At 42.8% G+C, this 23,081-nt stretch overlaps 1 long non-coding RNA gene across 1 annotated transcript in view; it reads left to right on the top strand.

Annotated features, from left to right (window-relative positions):
• Positions 1-23,081, top strand: part of LOC140188435 (uncharacterized) — a 185,054-nt gene that overhangs the window by 136,677 nt on the left and 25,296 nt on the right. The gene's annotated exons all lie outside the window — the stretch shown is intronic.

Raw genomic sequence — 23,081 nt, 5'->3', positions numbered from 1 at the left:
GACACTTTGGAAAAGCAATATGATAAAGCACACTAAATGTGCAAGCCCTCTTGACATTTCCAATTTTCCTGATTATTGTTTTGCAAATTAGCATTTTTAACACTAACTAACTTTAAGCTACAGAGGCCAACTGTGATATTTATTCTTCTCACATGATAAGGGTGAATGCTTCCTGCTGGCTGTTGTCATGGTGCCCTAGGTTGCCAGGGAGACAAGACTGCCTCCTGTTGGCTGAGATGGGGTCTGTGCAGTTTCCAAAATTATCCTGCAACATCCAGAGTAGCTAGGGAGGAGGGGTTCTGAATCCAACAGCTGCAAAAATTATTATAATAAAATATGTTGATTTTGCCCTGAAGATTTACTGAGGCTTTTTGTCTAAGTGCAAAAAATACAAGATGAACATTACATGATCTATTACCAGATTTAACTATTAGCAATGAGTTGCAACATACCAGACTAAGATATACTATTTCAAAGGAAAGGGAATATACATAAGCTATAATATCTAGTTTAAAAAGAAAAAAATGTTTTAGTCTTGGAGGATGTAACAAAAAGCTACTAAGAAATGTAAATTATTCAACCTGTTGCTGCAGAACACAAGAAACTGCATTACATGAAATGTTGATATCTCTTTGTTTATAGATTAGATTGATTTAATATATTTTACTAAAATAGTCTGTATCTTAGAATTTCATAATCATGTATATACATTTATCCAACATTATGAGGAACAGGGGGGCTTTGGAGAAAAACTCTTTATTTTCTGTGCAATGTTATAATGACCTTTACAGCTCCACAGTTGGTGATTTTCAATTTCTGAGCCATTGTTAAAATAATGAGCTCCTTAAGCAAAACAATCCTGGAAACAGATTTCATTTGGAAGATGCAACGTTTTTCAGATAATGAAATGCAAATCAAGATTTATTTATGGAACAACTGATTGTGTCGGCAAGAAAGACTAACTTGAAGCGAAGATGAATAAAGACCATTTTTGCTCAATCCAATGAACCTTCTCAAGGAAAGTTCTGTAGAAACAGCTTCTGATCTCTAAAGGCTAATCAAATAAAACTTCAGAATGGACCTTAGTCACAATTCTCCACTGTTCTGCACCTGTTTCCTTACAGATGATTTTCCACATTGCACTAACCTTTGTGCATTGTCATGCTTTTGATATTCCTGTATGACACCTTACCCAGCAAGGTGCTTGTGAGGGAGTTAATTGTCACAACCTCAACTCCTTTAGTTTATATTCTACTTTTCAATATAAGGCTGCAACAGTAATATTCCATGGGTAGTCTCATTAATGTATCAAAGGAGCTCTCTGTGTTATCAACTTCCCATCCCACAGTCTCCATGGAGATCTAATCATTGTATTTCCTGAATGAGATACAGTTCAGGGACCTTTAAAGTTTGAAGTACATTTATTATCAAAATATATATAAATTATACAACCTTGATATTCCTTACAGGCAGCCACAAAACAAGAAACGTGAAAGAAGCCATTAAAGAAAGATTAACAAACACCCAATGCACAGAGAGAAAAAAAACCAAAAATCGTGCAGACAATAAGAGCAAGCAACACTATTCAGAATGAAAGTGTGTTCATAGACACGAAGCATGAAGCAGCCAGAGTAGGCCCACAACCTCAGCTTCAGTTCATCACACAGCGGGGAAAATTGTCACGAAGCTCAAAGCAGCCGAAGCAGGCCACAGTTCAGCCTCAATGCCACAGAGAACAGAGTAAAAGTCATAGATCAGTGAGCAGGACCAGCTCGACCATTGCGTCTGGTTCCTGGTACCTGGCCTTTTCAATCCATCTAGGTTAACTTGTCCAAGCACCGGGTCGTCCCTCACACTGGGACACAGACCCTGTTAAGAATTGCTCAGGTAGGGGAGGGAAAACCAGCATTCCAAGAGATATTGCATAAAGGCTATTAGAGTGAAGTTCAACTTCATTGTCAATGCCCCAGCATAGTCTTTGGCCATCTGAAGAGAAGACTATTGAATAGGCAAGGCATAGAAAGATACTATCCTATTGCAGACAAATAGGATTAATGAGGATAGGCAAAAAAAGTTCATCATGGACATAGTGGACTGAAGGGCCCATTTCAAGGTTGAAAAGTTCAAAGTTGGAAGTAAATTTATTATCTAAGTACATATATGTCATCATATTTAACCATGAGATAAATTTCCTTTTGGACATACTCAATAAATCTAAATGATAATAATCATAATAGAATCAATGAAAAGACCGCCCAATTTGGGCGTTCAACCAGAGTGTAGAAGACAACAAATGTGTAAATATAAAAAGGAAGAAATAATAATAATAAATAAGTAAATAGCCAATAAATATTGAGAACATGAGGTGAAGAGTCCATGAAAGTGATTCTATAGGTTATGGGAACATTTCAATGATGATGCAAGTGAAGTATCCCCTTTGATGCAAGAGCCCGATGGTTGAGGGGTAATTACTGTTCTTGAACCTGGTGGTGCGAGGTTTCAGGCTCATGTACCTTCTTCATGATGGCAGCAGCAGGAAGAGAGCATGACCTGGGTGGTGGGGGTTCCTGGTGATAGGTTTCTGTGTTGAATGACTTTGCTGTGCTGTAAGATCAGGACTCATATCCAATATAAAGCATTTATCCAACTAGGCAGCAATGATTCTGTGTGTTTCTCAGACTTGCATGACCTTGAACAGGCAATGAAAGTACTGGATAGTTGGCATCAATGCCCAGAATCTCCCCGTTCCACTGGGAGGATAAGCGAAGCAACATCAGCATCCTCTCTTAGGTCAAAATGCATTGACTAATTAGACTAAATTGTCTCAGATGGAATTAAATTTAAATTTAGATTTATTCATTCATGAATCATATGTACACCAAAATCTATAGGGAAACATTTCATTTGTGTTAACAACCAACGCAATTTGAGGATGTGCTGGGAACAGTCCGCAAATGATGCTACACATTCTTGCACCAACAGAGCATGCCCACGATGCTCAGCAGAACAATTCTCAGCCAACATACAGCAAGCAGCAACAAACAAACAGATGCCTTCCCACCCTCCCTCACTCACACACACACACACACACACACACACACACACACACACACACACACACACACACACACACACACACACACACACACACCCACACACACATGAGCCTCCAACCCCAGGACAGCCTACCTCCAGCTCTCCAACTTCCAAATTGTAGGCTCAGACTCGCAGATATCAGGCCTCTGACATTCGGACTTGCCAACATAGGAGGTTTGACCTTTGGGCTTTGACCTCCAGATTCACCAAGCACGGGCTTTGCCCTCTGGACTCATTGACCTCAGGTCTTTGACCTCCACAAATCTTTCTGAGAATTGGACTTGGCATTGGAGTTGGTTTATTACTGTCACATGTACTCAGATATAGTGAAAATCTTTGTCTTACATACTCACACAGATCAAATCATTACATAGTGCATTGAGGTAGAACAAGGCAAAGCAATAACAAAATGCAGAATAAAGTGTAACAACCCCAGAGGAAGTCCAGTGCAAGTAAGCAATAAGTTGCAACGTAGCAACAGATTACCAGTCAGACAGAGAGAAAGATTCAAGGATGCGCTCAAAGCTTTCTTGATATAAATGCAACATGTCACTGACTTGTGGGATTCCCCGGCGCGGGACTCAGAATGAAGGTGGAGCAAGCAGGTTGGCATTGGGAACCATGAGCTCATCTGTTGGGAGCACTCAGAAGTCCTGTAAAACAGCAGAAGTACACGACCACAAAACAGCATTTGTTACGTTAATGACATGAATATAATGATGCTTACATTTGTGCAAGGAGAAACTGTCGTAGTTTTCCTCTTCTTTTCCAACGGTCTTCCATTAACAGGCTTAATAGTGCACTTTACTCTGAATGGAACAACAAAGGCATCTGGAGAGAGAGCATCGGTGCATGGATAGTCCGATTGTGGTTCCTGTTGCAGCCCTCTCACATATTAACATGCAAGGCGATATAAACAGGACAGCAGAACAGAGAAGCTAGTAATCCACTGGCTCACAATGCCAGTGACCAGGATTCAGTCCTGAACTTGGGTGTTGCCTGTGTGAAGTTTGCATGTTCTCCCTGGGACCAGTGGGTTTCCCCTACATGTTAGAATCTGAGGGTTGTTGAAACTGCAGGAAAAAATTAGGTCGGATTATTATAAATAAATGGCTGATTGTCAGCATGAAGTTGATGGGCTGATAGGCCTGTTTATGTGCTGTATGACTCCTTGGTTCTTAACCCTGAAAACAGTAACTGGGCCTCACTTTGCTCCTAATGCACAGCTCAGATTTATGTCTTTTATTTGGTTCCTCAGTGCCATGAATGCTGAAACAAAGATTTGTATTTCACACTACTGAAAGTCAATGCAATGTGGCCACTGTTGTAGTGTCTGCAGTGCAGCAGAGCACCTGTACACAGCAAATCCAAAGAGGCAGCGCTGTGATGTAGCCAGATAAGGACTGAAATGCAGTCAGGTCTGAGAGGAGGGAAGTTATGATTGTTGGTTAGAGAGCTTGTGTGTTTTGTGCTGGGACAAAGACCTGCCTTTAAGTCTTTTTATGGCTCTTTCAGAACATCTAGTAATAGTTGCAGAGTTGTCAGTACAACTCTAATATAGAAAAAGCAACAGGTAATTTTTATAAGCAAACACCCCCCAGACAACAACTTCATCATAACCAGATACTCTGCTTTAGTAACTTTGCCAATCAATAGTAGCCATAACTTCACTGCTGTTCTTCATCAATGATCTTCCTCATCAACTCGCAATAGTAAATGGGGCCACAAGTTGGTATCTCATATGAGAGAGGACATCTTTAACTCAGGCACATCAGATCCTGTGACGTTCTGGTACCCTATGAATCCCTCGGCACCTCACTGAAACAGCAGTATGGCGGTTGATTTTGGATTTCAAACTCCAGTCCCGAGAGGCCACAGCATGGTGGGCCTCTGACCATCTTCTGTTCTTTCCAGTAGCTCACTATTCCTGCCTTCCCACTGTAATGAATCACTCCACCCCAAACCTGCTCCTTACCTGAACCACAAGACAGTCGGTTCTCACCTCCTACAATCATCAAGCATTAAAATTTGCAGGTATTGTTGCACAATCATTATGTTCCACCAGGGTAACTGCACCTTGGTCCTTCAACCAAATGTCGCAAACGTGGTAAGTGTCACAACCAAATCTCCAGGATATTCATCCGTGTGGAGAATGTGAGGCATTTAGCATTTGTAGTCATTGGCCCTGTCTTTGCCCATGGATCTGCACAGCAGAAATCATAAGAGTTCAGTAAGAGTCTGTTAGACACAATGTCTGTTGCTCTATATGCCAGCTGGTATCGATTCTTTTTTAGCAGCTTGTCTAATAAGGCATGCATGCTTTACTCCTTGTGGCTTGATGCTGTAGCTTCACTGAAAAATAAACAATAAACAGTGGAACTACACCCCACACACTAAAGACTTTCTGCCATCTACAAGGCACACCTTAGGGGTGTTCAAGTTCAAAGTACATTCATTATCGAAGTATGTATACATTATACAACTTTGAGATTTGTCTCCTAACAGGCAGCCATGAAACAAAGGAACTGAAAAGAACCCATAAAAGACCGTCAAACACTCAATGTGCAAACAAACCCACAAACCATGCAAATAATAAATGCAAGCAAGTGGGGTTCTGAACTGAAGTCCACAGAGGTATATCCCCAGACTCATAGCTCAGCGCAGAGTTGAGTAAACGCCGCAGGGCAGTGACCTGAACCAGCCTGTCTCTCGCCTTGGGCCCTGACACCCTGACCTTTTCAAAGTGATGGAATAGTGTTTCCTTTGGGCTGAAGCACCCGCAGAATCAATGGGTAAATAGTGTGATACCATCCAGGACAAAAACAGCAGAGCCCCGTCCACCACCCCAACCATTCACTCTCTTCACCATCACTTGTGACCCGTTATGTCGCTGCTCACCTCACCTTGTCGCTCAGTTTCTCTCAAGCCCATGACAACCAGCAAAATGGACAACAGCATCAGGTGTGTGGGAACACCATCGCTTTCTCAAAGGTGAGCGGGGAAGACAATAAAAACTTACCGATGACAGCTATGTTCTGAAAAAATGAATGAAAGGGCCGGGAAGCTTCTCTGGGCTTTTGTCAGGGTTTTTATATACCATGAACATTAATGGCTGTAGACTGTAAGGGAGCCAGGGAAAGACAAAGGGAGGGGGAGGAAAAGTGAATGGAGCAAAAGGGCAAGATTGTAAATAGGGTACACTGCAGAAGAGACAGTGTGAGCTGTAGAATAATAATTAGGAGCAGGCGAAGGCCACCTAACCTTTGCGGCTGTTCATTCACTGAGATCATGACTGATCTCCTATATCTGCTCCATTATCCTGCACCATCCTCTTCCCCATCCCCATCCAATGGATTTCTGGATCCCCTGCCCCATCCTCATCCAATGGATTTCTGGGTCCTCTTCCCTATCCCCATCCAATGGATTTCTGGGTCCTCTTTCCCATCCCCATCCAATGGATTTCTGGATCCCCTGCCCCATCCTCATCCAATGGATTTCTGGGTTCTCTTCCCTATCCCCATTCAATGGATTTCTGGGTCCTCTTCCCCATCCCCATCCAATGAATTTCTGGATCCCCTGCCCTATCCCCATCCAATGGATCTCTGGGCCCTCTTCTCCATCCCCATCCAATGGGTCCAGAAATGTGTGAAGTCCTGATACTGTTCAAGTGAAGCTGCTGGAGGACCAGTGTGAGACACTGACTTCTAATTGGTGCATTTAGTTGCCTATTTGGCACTGGAAGTCAGAGTCTAATTTAATAGTTATGGGCAGCACTGAGAATCTCAATATTACCTTTTCTGCAGATTTAGCACTATTTTGTCTCTGTTTCCAAAATGGCATTCAACTTGGAGGCCACTCGATTATTCACAGCTTAACATTGCATTTGGTCTAGATAGAGTGGACATGGAGAGGATGGATCCAAAAGAGGAAGAATCTAGGAATATAATTCATAGCCCCTTTTAGAACAGAAATGCAAAGGAGTTTCTTTAACTGGACGATGGCGAATCTGTGGAATTCATTGCCACAGTTGGTTGTGGAGGCCAAGTTATTGGTACACTTAAAGCGGAAGTTGATAGGTTCCTGATTAGTAAAGGTGTCAAAGGTTATGGGTGCAGGGCAGGAGGATGGGGTTGAGAAGGAAAATAAATCAGCCATGACCAAATGGCAGAGCAGACTCAATGGGCTGAATAGCCTAACTCTGCTTCCATATTTTATGGTGCTATGGTCAACTACATGGGTGGCAGGGTGGAGATGCATCTCTGCCAAAAGTGTAAGGTGCTTCTTCCCTCTGCCAGCCTGCAGGTCACCCTTGGGGAAGGTGTATACTTACTTAGCCCCACCGATTAGGGTCATGGGAAGGCATAGGAGCAGGTGGTGGTTAGTTGTACGAGCAGCTGGTGCATATTACAAGTCCTGGTTATGTGACCACTGACGCCAAGCAGACAGTCCCTGAAGAGGATTGATAATGGCTGGGATCACCTGTCTTGCAAAGACACTTCCCAGAAGAAGGCAATGACAAACCTCTTCTGTAGAAAAGTTTGCCAAGAACAATCATGGACATTGACTATGATCACCCATGTCATACAACATGGCACATAATGAAGACGATGATGGTGAACTGTAATGTACACCACCTGTGTAACCTGCTACTTAGCCAGACTTTTTAGAAAGCTTGTAACAAAGACTGTCATATAATACTGTTGGGATTGCTGCCCTTGACTGTGTTGCTGAATGCAGTGAGAAGCATAATTTCAAGAATTATTTGTCCCCTTGGTTCTGCTGTCAGACCTGCTTGTTCTATGAATCTTCCATCTCTACTGTAAAATTTCACTATGAATAGGGACAGCTTGTTCTCAGGGTTTCAGATGCACAATAGCTAAATAACTGATGATCATGTCTTCTACAGCATGCAGATGCTCTCACATGCTTTTCGGCAGCTTTGGCCACTGTGGTCTTTCATGAAATGTCTTTAAAATTCACCTCAGAAACAAAGGGATCATCTATTTTCAGCACTACATACGGAAGCACAAGGAATTACATAAAACCAGGCAGGTATGCGACAAAGGAAATCAGAATTAATTTCAGGGTTTACATGCTGAAGCAAAGGTTGGCACAGTTAGTAAAGTTGCTGCCGCACAATTCCCTGGACCGAAATTTAATCTTTCTGGCACTCTTTGTATGGAGTTTGCAGACTCTTCCTGTAGTCGTATGTGCTTTCTCCAGTGCTCCGGTTCTCTTTTATGTGCTGATCGGTAGATTTATTGGCTTCTTTAAGGTACTCCTAGAAGAGCTAGGTAGCAGGAGAACAAGTTGATGGACTTGTAAAAGAGAAAAATAGGCTTTAGGGTTAGAAGTAAAGAAATGGCAAATTATTCTGAGAGCCCGTGAAGACTTAATGAACCAAATAGCTCCCTATGTTATAAGAAAATATGGGAAAAAAATGAAGTCAAAGTACTATGTGGAAAATAATCAATGGGCCAGGTTAGAATTGTAAATGCAGTTTTAGGCCTTTTAATATTTTATATTGGAGGGTTCTCAGGAAAGGCTCCAGTGAACGAATGTGTATTCTATCTAAGTACAAACAGAGGGATTTTATAGGCATTTTCAAAATGGTGGAAACCAAAAGTGCAGAGTTGATTCCTACCATTGTCATGATCACCATCATTAGGTGCATGTTATATGGCATGGGTGATCATGTTTGCTCCTGACAAATTTTTATTTTACAGAAGTGGTTTGTCATTGCCTTCTTCTGGGCAGTGACTTTACAAGAAGGGTTATCCCAGCCATGATCAATACCCTTCAGAGATTGTCTGCCTGGCATCAGTGGTCACATAACCAGGACTTGTGAGATACATCAGCTGCTCATACGACCATCCCCTTGCTCCCATGGCTTCACATGACCCTCATCTGGGGGGGGCGGGCGCGGGGGGATGCTAAGCAGGTGCTACTCCTTGCCCAAGGGTGACCTGCAGGCTAGCAGGGGAAAGGAGCGCCTTACGCCTTCTTTGGTAGAGACATATCTCTACTCTGCCACCCATTGTATGTCTATCAACAGTGGCAGAAGATCTAAAGATACTTAATGGGTACACTGGTAGCAAATGCTTTACCTCAATAAAATGCTGAGAAAAGAATAATTACTTAGAGAGTATTGAGAAGGATTGAGTAGAAAATAGAAAATAGAAAATCCAAATAAGGTGCCGGGGTGACGGCAGCGTGCGCGGCCACTTAGGTGGTGATGTCTGTAATCTGTCCAGTAGGGGACTGTGCACAATTCTGATTTGATGGAGACGGATGTGAGAGTGCGGAGTAACATCTGGAAAACTTCTGAAATGCCCGCTTCGCTGTCGCTGCTACTGTGTGGTAACCGGAACCTTCAGAGCAGAAGGCCCCGAAATCCTCGGCTTTGCGTGTTTCAGCAGCCGGGGCGCGGTCGAAGGCGCTCGGCAGAGGATGGCGCTCCGGAGGCTGTATTGGAGGGGTTGGTCGGAAGCTTGAAGTTCTCGGACGGATGGACTCAGTGTCGGCTGTGGTCGGCTGCTTCCAAGGCATCGGCAAATTGATGGTGCCCGGAGATTTATAGCAGGGAGTTTCTCCCTTTTGCCGCCTGCTATCAGGGACTCAGGAGTTGATCGATTCGGGAACTTTTGAGACTTTTTTTACAGTGCCCATGGTTTGTTCTTCATCAAATTATGGTATTGCTTTGCACTGCTGTAACTATATGTTATAAATATGTGGTTCTGTCAGTGTTAGTCTTTGGTTTGTCCTGTGTTTCTGTGATATCACTCCGGAGAAACATTGTATCATTTCTTAATGCATGTATGCATTTCTAAATGACAATAAAAGAGGACTGAGTGTTCTCATAATCTAATCTAAAAATGAGCCTGTTCAAAGTAGGTGTTCAGTCTACCACAAATAGGAAATATCTGATGGGTTCCTACACTAAAGTTTCTAAGGATAATTTTCTTTGATGTAAATCATCAGAATCATTTTCCTTTATTAAATTTAGGATGTGGGTTCCACATTTAATAATGCCACCATGGCGTTACTCGAAATATTTGGGTACGCTTTGGGGATCCAGCCAAGGTTTGCCAAAGGTATTCTGCAACCTACCTCTCCTTCTCTCAAGTGAGGCAAATATGACATTTATTCAATTAAATGAGTTCACTTAGTCTAATTACTTCTGACAAAACATGCAAAAAAGAAACCACAGGGAGAGAGATAGGTAGCAAGCTGTCAGATTTTCTTTATTATTCAAAAGATATGCGAATAGTTTAAAGCTTACAGATAGCAGGCTATAAAAATCTAAAATATATTTTTTTAAATCCTAACATTTAATCAGCTTGAAACTGAAAGGCAGAGTCAACAAATACACACCAGAGAAGGCTGCTTGAAAGAATCTAGTACTGGTTGAATTTTTTATCATCCTGTGTTTCAAGGTCACATTAGTTTTTTTTTGCTGAAGTGGTTTGAACATTTTGGAAGGTAGATGAGTAAATTCTCATCAAACAGATTGTATTTCCTGGGTGTGAAGCCTTGCTTCTCCTCTTGCAGAAAAAAGATATATTTTCACATTTCTAATTGCATTTCCCAGCATCTTGAAATCATTGTGTCTCATTCATATGCAACTACACATGGACACCTGTTAAATATTACAAAAAGACTATTTATTAATTATTAGCTCCCTACTTTTGCACCATCAGGAAACAGCAGAGAAGAAAAAATCAGCATGCATGCAAAATCACACCTCAGTGAAATCACAATGTAAACAGCAATGAACTAAATGCTTACTTACATCATTATAGAATTATTGAAGGGGAAAGAAAATTTTATTTTAAAAGTCATTGGTGTAAAGAAAATAATAACTTGCCTTGTTGTAGTGTAGTTATGTAATTTCGCAATGTGAAGCTGCATTTTAAATTAATGTGAAAAAACAATTAGTGAATGAATAATGGTATTGGATAACCAAGTAATATTTTAACCCACTTCACTCCCTCACTTCCAACACCCAACAAACATGCTCTCAGTCCAAAGAAGACACATTTGTTATTTCCTCTTTCAGGACTTATTGCATTTACCTTCCTCAATCATTTCCCTTCTCTCCTTCTTCCCATTCAGTTCCAAGTTTGGCCTGTTTCTTTCTCTTCCTTCCCATTACCTTATAATTACCTCCTCATCCTGAACTCATTGACAAAGACCCCATTGGTGCAAATGCCCTACAATGGTTTCTTTGTGAGCTCAGAGAACTAACTATCTCCCAATCTCTCAAGAATTACTTCTTCCGATTTACAGGGTTAGAAAGCACACCACCAGTAATACACATCAAAGTTGCTGGTGAACGCAGCAGGTCAGGCAGCATCTCTAGGAAGAGGTACAGTTGATGTTTCAGGCTGAGACCCTTCATCAAGTTGTTTACACCACCAGTAATACTTGTCTCATGCAGTAGCCTCCCCCCTCCCCCAGCAGTTTGTTTTAATGGTTGAAGTGTTGGGCGGAGAGATTGATCATGTGACTGATTTCAATCCACACTTACAAACTGTGCAGTGGGGAGTCAAAGCAATCATTAGCGTTCAATACTGAAGGTTAGCGTTTATACTTCAGCTCTTCTTATTAATGAATAATTTCCAATCACTGTCCGGATTCTGTGAATTTCAGAGAGCATTTCAATCATTCACCCACTGACTCTCATGAACAATACAGCTGCCCACTTTTTCACTAGCCCACGCGAGAATAAAGTCTGTGAGCTCAGCGTGGATCAGAACATCCTCAGTCTTTTCTATTCATTAGTAAATTTATACAGTGGTGATATGGTGGTATTATCAGGTGAAACCCTATAAGGGATAAAGGACCTAATTTCTAGTTTGTTAAGCTAATTATTCCAATTATTGCTAAGTGTTCATATTTTGTCATTTCAAATTGCCATTAATGATGAATTAGCTTGTGGAACTTTACAATACTACTCTAACAAATCAGCAATTAATAATGAGCGCTGTTACTTTCGGAGCAACAGAACAATTTTGTGTAAAAACAGGAGAATGGTTGGAGAGAATAAAGATGAAGATGTAACTTTCTCAAGACGGAGTTACTGCAGAATGCCAGAAGTAGTGTCTCAGGCCCGTAGCTATGAACATAATGCAACCCTTTGATCCCAGGGTTTGGGCCTGTGCTGGAAAAGGCCACACACTAGCCTCAGCAGGAGCAGTTTCCTTGGATGGCTCCTGTTATACACTGGAATTTATTTTTAGGAGCAATGATATCTGTTGTTTTAGTCCACAGTATGGCACAACGATTGTACAATGTCTTTTCCTGTCTCAAAGCTGTTCTCTTAGCATGATAAAACATGTTTTTGAACAACTCAATCTACAAAAGTGCCCAAACTGAGGTTCAATGACAAGCACTAACCCAGCAGTGCCATCACCTGTCCCAAATTATTAGCCTCAGCTAATTCCTTTCATCACAGTTTCTACTTCACGAACAATAGCTTGCATCAGATGCTGATTTTTTTTTTAATTGAATGAAGCACAGTCCCTATAACCAAATCAAAGTAAGAAAGTATAAACACTGCTGAAGGGTCTCCACCTGAAACCTCGACTCTTTTTTCCTTTCCAGAAATGCTGCCTAACCTGATGAGTTCCTCCAGGTTGTTCTGGAGGAACCAGTTGCTTTCGAGTGTTGCTCTGGATTTCCAGCATCCACAGAATCTCTTGTGTTTAAGAAAGAGAAAAGATAATTCTGCAAGAACTTAAACAAACAAACAAAAACATTCTTAGGCCCCAGATGTCCACATTGATCTGTTCCAAAGCTGGGTAGATGCCCTGGGATATAACTTTGTGTGAAGGCTAACATGTATTTTCTCTGACACTGCACTGTGAACCAGTTGCAATTCACCATAAACAGAGGATTACTTAAACAAAAAGAATACACAAATTAGGCACAAGAACAGGTCTCGTGGCATCTTCACATTCTCATCAGTCCATGGTAACCTTTCGTCTGTTTGCTTATCAAGAATCTGTCTATCTTACCTTAAAAATATTCAACAGTTCTGCTGTCATAAGGAAGAGACTAATGATCCTCTGAGAGATAAAATGTCACCTCCTCTCTGCCTTATGTGGAAACACATCTTCAAATACTGGTGCTTTATTTCCCAATTCTCTCAAGTGGTGAAACATCTTCTTCATACACACGCCCCTCAGGATCTTGTTTCAATAAAATTCTCTCAGTCTTCTAACCACAAGCCTAGCTTATCCAAACATTTCCTCATAAGACAAACCACCCATTCCAGGTATCACTCTAGTAAACCTTTCTTGACATGCTTCCAACACAGTTACTGGAGTAATGGACAGCATGGAAACGGGCACTCTGGCCAAACTCATCCTTGCCAACCTAAGGCGCTTACTAAGCTAAACCCATTTCTCTGCGTTTGGCTGGTATCCCTCTAAACCTTTTTTTCAATGTATCTGTCCAAATGTCTCTTAAATACTGATATTATACCTGCCTCAACCACTTCTTCTGACAGCTCATTCCGTATATACACCACTGTCGGTGTGAAGAAGTTTTCCCTCAGGCCTCTTTGAAATCTTTTCCCCAGCATGTTAAAACTATAGCCTCTACCTTTTGATTCCCTTTCCCTGGGAAAAAAAAAGACTGCATTCACCTTATCTATCCCCCTTATAATACCATTGTGGTGCGTGGCCAAGTGGTTAGGGCGTTGGGCTCACGATCTGAAGGTCCTGGGTTCGAGTCTCGACGAAGTCAGCGTGTTGTGTCTTTGAGCAAGGCACTTAACCACACACTGCTCCAGTCCACCCAGCTGAAAATAGGTACTGGCAAATGGGGGTTAATCTCGCGATAGACTGGCATCCTATCCGGGGGGGTTGGAGTCTCGTACTCTCAGTCGCTTCACGCCACAGAAACTGGCATAAGCACCGGCCTGATGGGCCACAAGGGTTCAGGACAGACTTTGACTTATAGTATCATACACTTTGTAAGTTAACCCCTCAGTCTCCCCCATTCTAAACAATAAAGTCCAGGCCTGCCCAACTTCTCTCCTAAATATAGGCCTTTAAATCTTGGCAACCTTTTTTAAATGCATTTTGCCCTCCTTCCAGCTTATTGACTACTTTGGTATAACAAGGTAACTGAAATTATACACAACACCCCAAGTGTGGCTTCACCAATGAATTGTACAAAGAAGAAGAAGAAGAAGAAAGCCCTTAACTCCGAGTGGAGTCATCGGGACGCCGTCGTGACGGCGTTTTTTTAGCAGGCTTTCTGATTTTTACGAGGCCGAGTTGTTAGCTCGATGCACAACCCAGCACGGATGGAAAGCGTGCAAGGGAGCTGGCTGGATTCGAACTCGGGAGCCTTTGCTCCAAAGTCCGGCGCTGATGCCACTACGCTACCAGCCATGAAATGGTTGATATATTGGTTTAGATTTTCAATTTTCCCTAGATTCATGGACAGCTCCACAGATTAGGGAAGAGCAAATGCAACTCCTGAATAGAAAAAGGAAGAGAAAGCACTGAAGGTTTGTCAAAGTGAAAATGTAGATTTTTTTAGACATACAGCATGGCAACAGGCCCTTCTGGCCCAACAAGTCTGTGCTGTCTAATATAGTCATGTGACCAATGAACCTACCTATCCGTACGTCTTTGGAATGCTCACACTGCTGACTATTGTGCGATCCATGTGGGAGGAAAATTCCGTAAGTTGTTTGCTGGGCATCATATAAAAAATTAAGTTAGTCTGGCTAAATCAGTACAGTGTTATAACCGGGAAGTTATGTTTGACCAACTTATTGGAGTTCTTTGAAGAAGTAACATGTGCGGCAGATGAAAGGGAACCAGTGGATGAATTAAATTTAATTTATAACAGGTTTATGCAAAAAAAAGAAAGTTCCTGGTATAGATTAGGAGATTGTCTGTTTAACATGTAGCAGAGAGTGGGTTTCTTTTACTTGTTGGCAAGCTGTGAAGAGGGGTTGATGGTGGGGCCTCAACTTACAATATATATAAATGATTTGGATGAAAGTGCTGAAGATATTATTGCTAAGTTTGCTGATGACATAAACGTAAGTGGAAAAACTAGGTTGTAAAGAGTACACAAGGAGACTGAAAAAGTGATGTAGATGCGCTGTGTTACTGGGGAAAAAATGGCAAGTGAATTACAATCATCTATAATATAAGTATAATTATAAATGTCAGAAAATGTGAAATTGACCATAATGAAAGGCAAAATAGAAGTAGCACATTCTTTGACTGGTGAATGATTGCAGAATTCTTATTGCAGAATTGTACAACTGCAATATAATGTCCAGGCTCCTTACCCAATGCCTTGTCTGATTAAGGCCAGAATGCCAAAAGCCTTCTTCATCACACTGTCTACCTGTAATGCCACAAATAAACAACCTTCCAAAAAGGATTGCTCCAGATGAGGTCTCCCTGATTCTTCTATAACTGAAGTTAAGTCTCCCTATTTTTGCCTCTTCAATGACAAAAAAGAAGTGTCATTCTAGAATAGGTAGTTAGAGAGACAGCTATCAAAACAAATGAATACAAGAAACACTCAGCAGATCAGAGAACAGGAGAGCTAATGTTTCTCTGTTGTTTCAGAAAGGGTCTAAGAATGATCTAGGAAGTTATAGGCCTGTGAGCCTGACATTAGTCATGGGAAAGTTATTGGAAGGTATTCTAAGGGACTGGATGTATAATTATTTGGATAGACAGACAGTGATTATGGATAGCAAACGTGGCTTTGTGCATGCTAGGTCCTGTCTAACCAGTCTTACAAAGCTTTCAAGGAAGTTAACAGGAAAGTTGATGAAGGCAAGGCAGTGGATGTCATCTAGATGGACTTTAGCAAGGCCTCTGAGAAGATCCCCCATGGGAGATTGGTCAAGAAGGTTCAGTTGCTTGGCATTCAAGATGAGATAGTAAAGTCAGTTAGACATTGGCTTTGTGGAGAAGCTAGATTTGTTTCTCTGAGGAGTGTGACTAGCGGTGTGCTGCAGGGATCAGTGCTGGTTCCATTGTTGTTTTTATCTATGTCAACGATCTGGATGATAATGTGGTGAACTGGATCAGCAAATTTGCAGATGACACCGCAGTCACATAACAGTTAGCGCAATGCTATACAGTTCAAGTCGTTGGAGTTGAATCCCAAGTTTGGAGATGAATTGGTCATTGTAAAATGGCCTGTGATTAGGTTTGGATTAATCCAGGGCTGCTGGGTGGTACAGCTCAAAGGTACCTAAGGGCCCATTCTGCACTGTATTTCTAAATAAATAAATATGAATAAAGATCGGGGCTGTGGTGGACAGTGAGGAAAGTAGTCAAAGCTTGCACTGGGATTCAGACCAGCTGGAAAAATGGGCTGAAAAATGGCAGATAGATTTTAATGCAGTCTGACATTTATAAGTTGTTGCACTTTGGGAGGATATGCCAGGGTAGGACTTAGACAGAGAGCGGTAGGGCACTGAGGAGTACAGTAGAACAGAGGAATCTGGGAATACAGCTACATAATTCATTGGAAACAACGTCACAGGTAGATAGGGTGATAATGACAGCTTTTAGCACATTGGCCTTCATAAATCATAGTACTGAGTACAGGAGTTGGAATGTTATAGTAAAGTTATAAAGATATTGGTGAGGCCTAATTTGGAATATTGCGTGCAGTTTTGGTCACCTACTTACAGGAAGGATATCAATAAGATTGAAAGAATGCAGAATACATTTACAAGGCAGTTGCCCGGACTTGAGGACCTGAGGTACAGGGAAAGGTTGAATAGGTTAGGATTTTATTCTCTGGCATGTAGAAGAATTAGGGGAGATTTGATAGACATATACAAAATTACAAGGATGTAAATAAGGTTTTTTCCACTGAGGATGGGTGAGATTAGAACTAGAGGACATGTGATAAGGGTGAAAGGTGAAATGTTTAAGAGGAGCATGATAGGGAACTTCTTCACAGGGCCGTGAGAGTGTGGAATGAGTGGCTAGTGGAAGTGATAGAAGCAGGTTTGATTTCAACATCTAAGAGAAATTTGGATAGGTACATGGATTGGAGGGGTATAGAGGACTATGGTCCAGGTGCATGTCGATGGGACTAGTCATATTAAAAACTCAGCATGGACTAGATGGGCCGAAAGGCCTGTATCTGTGCTGTTGTGTTATCTGACTCTATGACTATACTGTAAGTTCTATGGAAACACACAACACTCAAGGTCAAGACTGAAATCAAGTCAGTGGTGCAATGAGATATCCAACTACCATCCTTGATTACCATTCACAGTGCATAAAGATAGTTCTCATGTATAATTGGAACAAAGAGTTTGCACTAATGACAAAGGAGAGGCGAAGATGGCAGCGCGATGCAGCGCGTGGCTGCTCCGAAATGATATCCTATTTGTAAGTAGGTACCGTGTACAATCCTGATTTGGTGGAGACAGACGTGAGAAGCACAGAGGAACATCTGGAGAATCTGAAATGCCTGCTTCACTGCCGCTGCTACTGTGCAATCAAGAATCTCCGGAGGGGAAGGCTCCAAATCCTCGGCTTTGCCTATTGCCTGTTGCCGGGGCCGGGGTCGAAGCGCTCAGTAGAGATGGTGCTCGGCGTCGGAGGGCCGGTTGGAGGCTCGAAGTTTTTGGATGGACTCAAGAGTCAGCTGTGGTCGGGTGCTTCCAGGGTGCTGCATCAGCAAGTTTGCAGCGCTAGAGGTTCATGGCAGGGAGGATTTTTCTTCCTTCTACCATCTGCGTGAGATGATGGGACTTTCGAGAGACTTTGAAACTTTTTTTTACCGTGCCCATGGTCTGTTCTTTATCAAATTACAGTATTGCTTTGCACTGTTGTAACTATATGTTATAATTATGTGGTTTTTGTCAGTTTTTCAGTCTTGGTTTGTCTTGTGTTTCTGTGATATCATTCTGGAGGAACATTGTATCATTTCTTAATGCATGCATTACTAAATGACAATAAAAGAGGACTGTGTGTCCTCATAATCAAATCTAATCTAATCTAATCTAATTTGATGGTTTCTGGTTGAAGTCAAAAGACTGGGTTCTGGGAGCAGATCACAAAAGAAAATATGTCAGGCAGAATGAAGCCTGTCAGGATGGATCACCCAAAGGTCTGCAGGATGGGATGAGGACTGGAGCAGTCTGTTGAGCTTTGGGAAGTGTGTAGACAAAATCAGGTATAAATAGGCTACGGGTAACCTACTCTGAGTTAGTTTTGGCTGTGATCTGTTCCAGATAGGCCTTCTTTAAATCGTCCCACTGCAGAAGATGCAGTGTAATGCGAAACCACTTTGTTGTGTATTTAGTATTTCAATAATATTTGAATAATCTTGTTATATATAGGTTGATAAAGCATTTTTGTTCATAGACCCGCATTCCTGGAATCCCATGTCTTCCTTTCAATTAGTCTATTGTTCTGAAGTTACAAAACATAACAGGATTATAATGAGAGATGCTCCCTGGAAGCACTGGTTTTTGATTGCAGTGTGGGGGAGGAGAACACTGGCCATATGACCAGTTGGTCAAATTTGTGATTTTCTGGTAAAATTTCTGGAGGTCATTAACCATATGTCAAGCAGGACCCATTTGAGAAGAAAGGTACTGAACGATAACTGGATCGGGGGCAAACACAAAACTAACTTTAGCTGATTATTGACATGAGCAGCTTTCAGGGAAGAGGTAAACATGAATTGTGGTGGAGCAAATTCTAATCAGAGTCAGGGAAGAGTGAGGGCAAGGGAGTCAGAGTAAGGAGAGCAATGGTAATTGAGAGAAATGGACTGAAGCAAAGTAATGTCTTCTGAAAGCCGTGTTTTTAAAAAAATCTTATTGTCAATTTTGTCCCTTGTTGTGACAGTTCTTCACTCAGTGAAGATCCCTCTTGCAGCTCACCTCCACTTTGACCGCTGCACGAGCTTTCCCTTCAAACAAAAATGAAATGACTCCTCTTTTTATTACTTGAGTAGCAATACCAAATATATTCATATACAATGGAGGCATCACAGAGAGAGTTCCTTGCAGCTTACTCAACATATTATTCTTCATAGACAGCAGTTGAGTGAAAATCAATAGTCTGATGCTCAGAAAATCCTTTTTTTGATAATTTTTATCAGTAATCTTCGCCAACCTCTTTTGTCTGTCTCTTACATTCCACCCAAATGAATGTATGTAGTATGAATACTATGAAATGCAGGTTTTTTTTTGTTTAAATAAAGCAAGATATTTGCCAAACATACATTGTGTTTTTCTTTCTGAAACTTGAAACAAGGAACAGGAATCAGGAAAGTGATCTCCCAAGAAATTTCTGGTACTCATCTATATTATATCATGAGTCGTATCTTAATTCTGCCAACCTGCCTGGGTTCAGTGACACACGCCTATCAAACACATATCCATCTTACTGTTACTGCCTGCCTTTTTGTTGGCTTTGTGGAACAATCTATGTTCCGTGCCTATTCTGGTATCTGTCCCCCACTTTTCCTTTGCTACATCGACGACTGCATTGGCGCTGCTTCCTGCACGCATGCTGAGCTCGTTGACTTTATTAACTTTGCCTCCAACTTTCATCCTGCCCTCAAGTTTACCTGGTCCATTTCTGACACCTCCCCCCCCTTTCTAGATCTTTCTGTCTCTGTCTCTGGAGACAGCTTATCCACTGATGTCTACTATAAGCCTACTGACTCTCACAACTATCTGGACCATTCCTCTTCTCACCCTGTCTCTTGCAAAAATGCCATCCCCTTCTCGCAATTCCTCCGTCTCCGCCACATCTGCTCTCAGGATGAGGCTTTTCATTCCAGGACGAGGGAGATGTCCTCCTTTTTTAAAGAAAGGGGCTTCCCTTCCTCCACTATCAACTCTGCTCTCAAACGCATCTCCCTCATTTCACGTACATCTGCTCTCACTCCATCCTCCCGCCACCCCACTAGGAATAGGGTTCCCCTGGTCCTCACCTACCACCCCACCAGCCTCCGGGTCCAACATATTATTCTCCGTAACTTCCGCCACCTCCAACGGGATCCCACCACTAAGCACATCTTTCCCTCCCCACCCCCCACCGCTTTCCGCAGGGATTGCTCCCTACACGACTCCCTTGTCCATTCGTCCCTCCCGATCCCTCCCCACTGATCTCCCTCCTGGCACTTATCCTTGTAAGCAGAACAAGTGCTACACATGCCCTTACACTTCCTCCCTTACCACCATTCAGGGCCCCAGACAGTCCTTCCAGGTGAGGCGACACTTCACCTGTGAGTCGGCTGGGGTGATATACTGCATCCGGTGTTCCCGATGTGGCCTTCTATATATTGGCGAGACCCGACGCAGACTGGGAGACCGCTTTGCTGAACATCTACGCTCTGTCTGCCAGAGAAAGCAGGATCTCCCAGTGGCCACACATTTTAATTCCACATCCCATTCCCATTCTGACATGTCTATCCACGGCCTCCTCTACTGTAAAGATGAAGCCACACTCAGGTTGGAGGAACAACACCTTATATTCCGTCTGGGTAGCCTCCAACCTGATGGCATGAACATCAACTTCTCTAACTTCCGCTAATGCCCCACCTCCCCCTCGTACCCCATTCGTTATTTATTTTTATGCACACATTCTTTCTCTCACTCTCCTTTTTCTCCCTCTGTCCCTCTGACTATACCCCTGGCCCATCCTCTGGGTTCCCCCCCCTTGTCTTTCTCCCCGGACCTCCTGTCCCATGATCCTCTCATATCAGAAATGGACCAGGTAAACTTGAGGGCAAGATGAAAGTTGGAGGCAAAGTTAATAAAGTCAACGAACTCAGCATGCGTGCAGGAAGCAGCGCCAATGCAGTCGTCGATGTAGCAAAGGAAAAGTGGGGGACAGATACCAGAATAGGCACGGAACATAGATTGTTCAACAAAGCCAACAAAAAGGCAGGCAGTAACAGTAAGATGGATATGTGTTTGATAGGCGTGTGTCACTGAACCCAGGCAGGTTGGCAGAATTAAGATACGACTCATGATATAATATAGATGAGTACCAGAAATTTCTTGGGAGATCACTTTCCTGATTCCTGTTCCTTGTTTCAAGTTTCAGAAAAAAAAACACAATGTATGTTTGGCAAATATCTTGCTTTATTTAAACAAAAAAAAACCTGCATTTCATAGTATTCATACTACATACATTCATTTGGGTGGAATGTAATAAACAACAGGAATTCTGCAGATGCTGGAAATTCAAGCAACACACATCAAAGTTGCTGGTGAACGCAGCAGGCCAGGCAGCATCTCTAGGAAGAGGTACAGTCGACGTTTCAGGCCGAGACCCTTCGTCAGGACTAACTGAAGGAAGAGTGAGTAAGGGATTTGAAAGTTGGAGGGGGAGGGGGAGATCCAAACTGATAGGAGAAGACAGAAGGGGGAGGGATGGAGCCAAGAGCTGGACAGGTGATAGGTAAGAGGGGATACAAGAGGATCATGGGACAGGAGGTCCGGGAAGAAAGACGGGGGGGGGGGACCCAGAGGATGGGCAAGAGGTATATTCAGAGGGACAGAGGGAGAAAAAGGAGAGTGAGAGAAAGAATGTGTGCATAAAAATAAGTAACAGATGGGGTACGAGGGGGAGGTGGGACCTTAGCGGAAGTTAGAGAAGTCGATGTTCATGCCATCAGGTTGGAGGCTACCCAGACGGAATATAAGGTGTTGTTCCTCCAACCTGAGTGTGGCTTCATCTTTACAGTAGAGGAGGCCGTGGATAGACATGTCAGAATGGGAATGGGATGTGGAATTAAAATGTGTGGCCACTGGGAGATCCTGCTTTCTCTGGCGGACAGAGCGTAGATGTTCAGCAAAGCGGTCTCCCAGTCTGCATCGGGTCTCGCCAATATATAAAAGGCCACATCAGGAGCACCGGACGCAGTATATCACCCCAGTCGACTCACAGGTGAAGTGTTGCCTCACCTGGAAGGACTGTTTGGGGCCCTGAATGGTGGTAAGGGAGGAAGTGTAAGGGCCTGTGTAGCACTTGTTCCGCTTACACGGATAAATGCCAGGAGGGAGATCAGTGGGGAGGGATGGGGGGGACGAATGGACAAGGGAGTTGTGTAGGGAGCGATCCCTGCGAAATGCAGAGAGAGTGGGGGAGGGAAAGATGTGCTTAGTGGTGGGATCCCGTTGGAGGTGGCGGAAGTTACGGAGAATAATATGTTGGACCCGGAGGCTGGTGGGGTGGTAGGTGAGGACCAGGGGAACCCTATTCCTAGTGGGGTGGCGGGAGGATGGAGTGAGAGCAGATGTACGTGAAATGGGGGAGATGCGTTTAAGAGCAGAGTTGATAGTGGAGGAAGGGAAGCCCCTTTCTTTAAAAAAGGAAGACATCTCCCTCGTCCTAGAATGAAAAGCCTCATCCTGAGAGCAGATGTGGCGGAGACGGAGGAATTGCGAGAAGGGGATGGCATTTTTGCAAGAGACAGGGTGAGAAGAGGAATGGTCCAGATAGTTGTGAGAGTCAGTAGGCTTATAGTAGACATCAGTGGATAAGCTGTCTCCAGAGACAGAGACAGAAAGATCTAGAAAGGGGAGGGAGGTGTCGGAAATGGACCAGGTAAACTTGAGGGCAGGGTGAAAGTTGGAGGCAAAATTAATAAAGTCAACGAGTTCTGCATGCGTGCAGGAAGCAGCGCCAATGCAGTCGTCGATGTAGCGAAGGAAAAGTGGGGGACAGATACCAGAATAGGCACGGAACATAGATTGTTCCACAAACCCAACAAAAAGGCAGGCATAGCTAGGACCCATACGGGTGCCCATAGCTACACCTTTAGTTTGGAGGAAGTGGGAGGAGCCAAAGGAGAAATTATTAAGAGTAAGGACTAATTCCGCTAGACAGAGCAGAGTGGTGGTAGAGGGGATCTGATTAGGTCTGGAATCCAAAAAGAAGCATAGAGCTTTGAGACCTTCCTGATGGGGGATGGAAGTATATAAGGACTGGACATCCATG

The sequence above is a fragment of the Mobula birostris genome, chromosome 27 (genome assembly GCF_030028105.1).
Source record: "Mobula birostris isolate sMobBir1 chromosome 27, sMobBir1.hap1, whole genome shotgun sequence".
Lineage (NCBI taxonomy): Eukaryota > Metazoa > Chordata > Chondrichthyes > Myliobatiformes > Myliobatidae > Mobula > Mobula birostris.
Note: the sequence above shows the minus strand (reverse complement) of the source record. Positions and strands in the feature narration are given on the sequence as shown.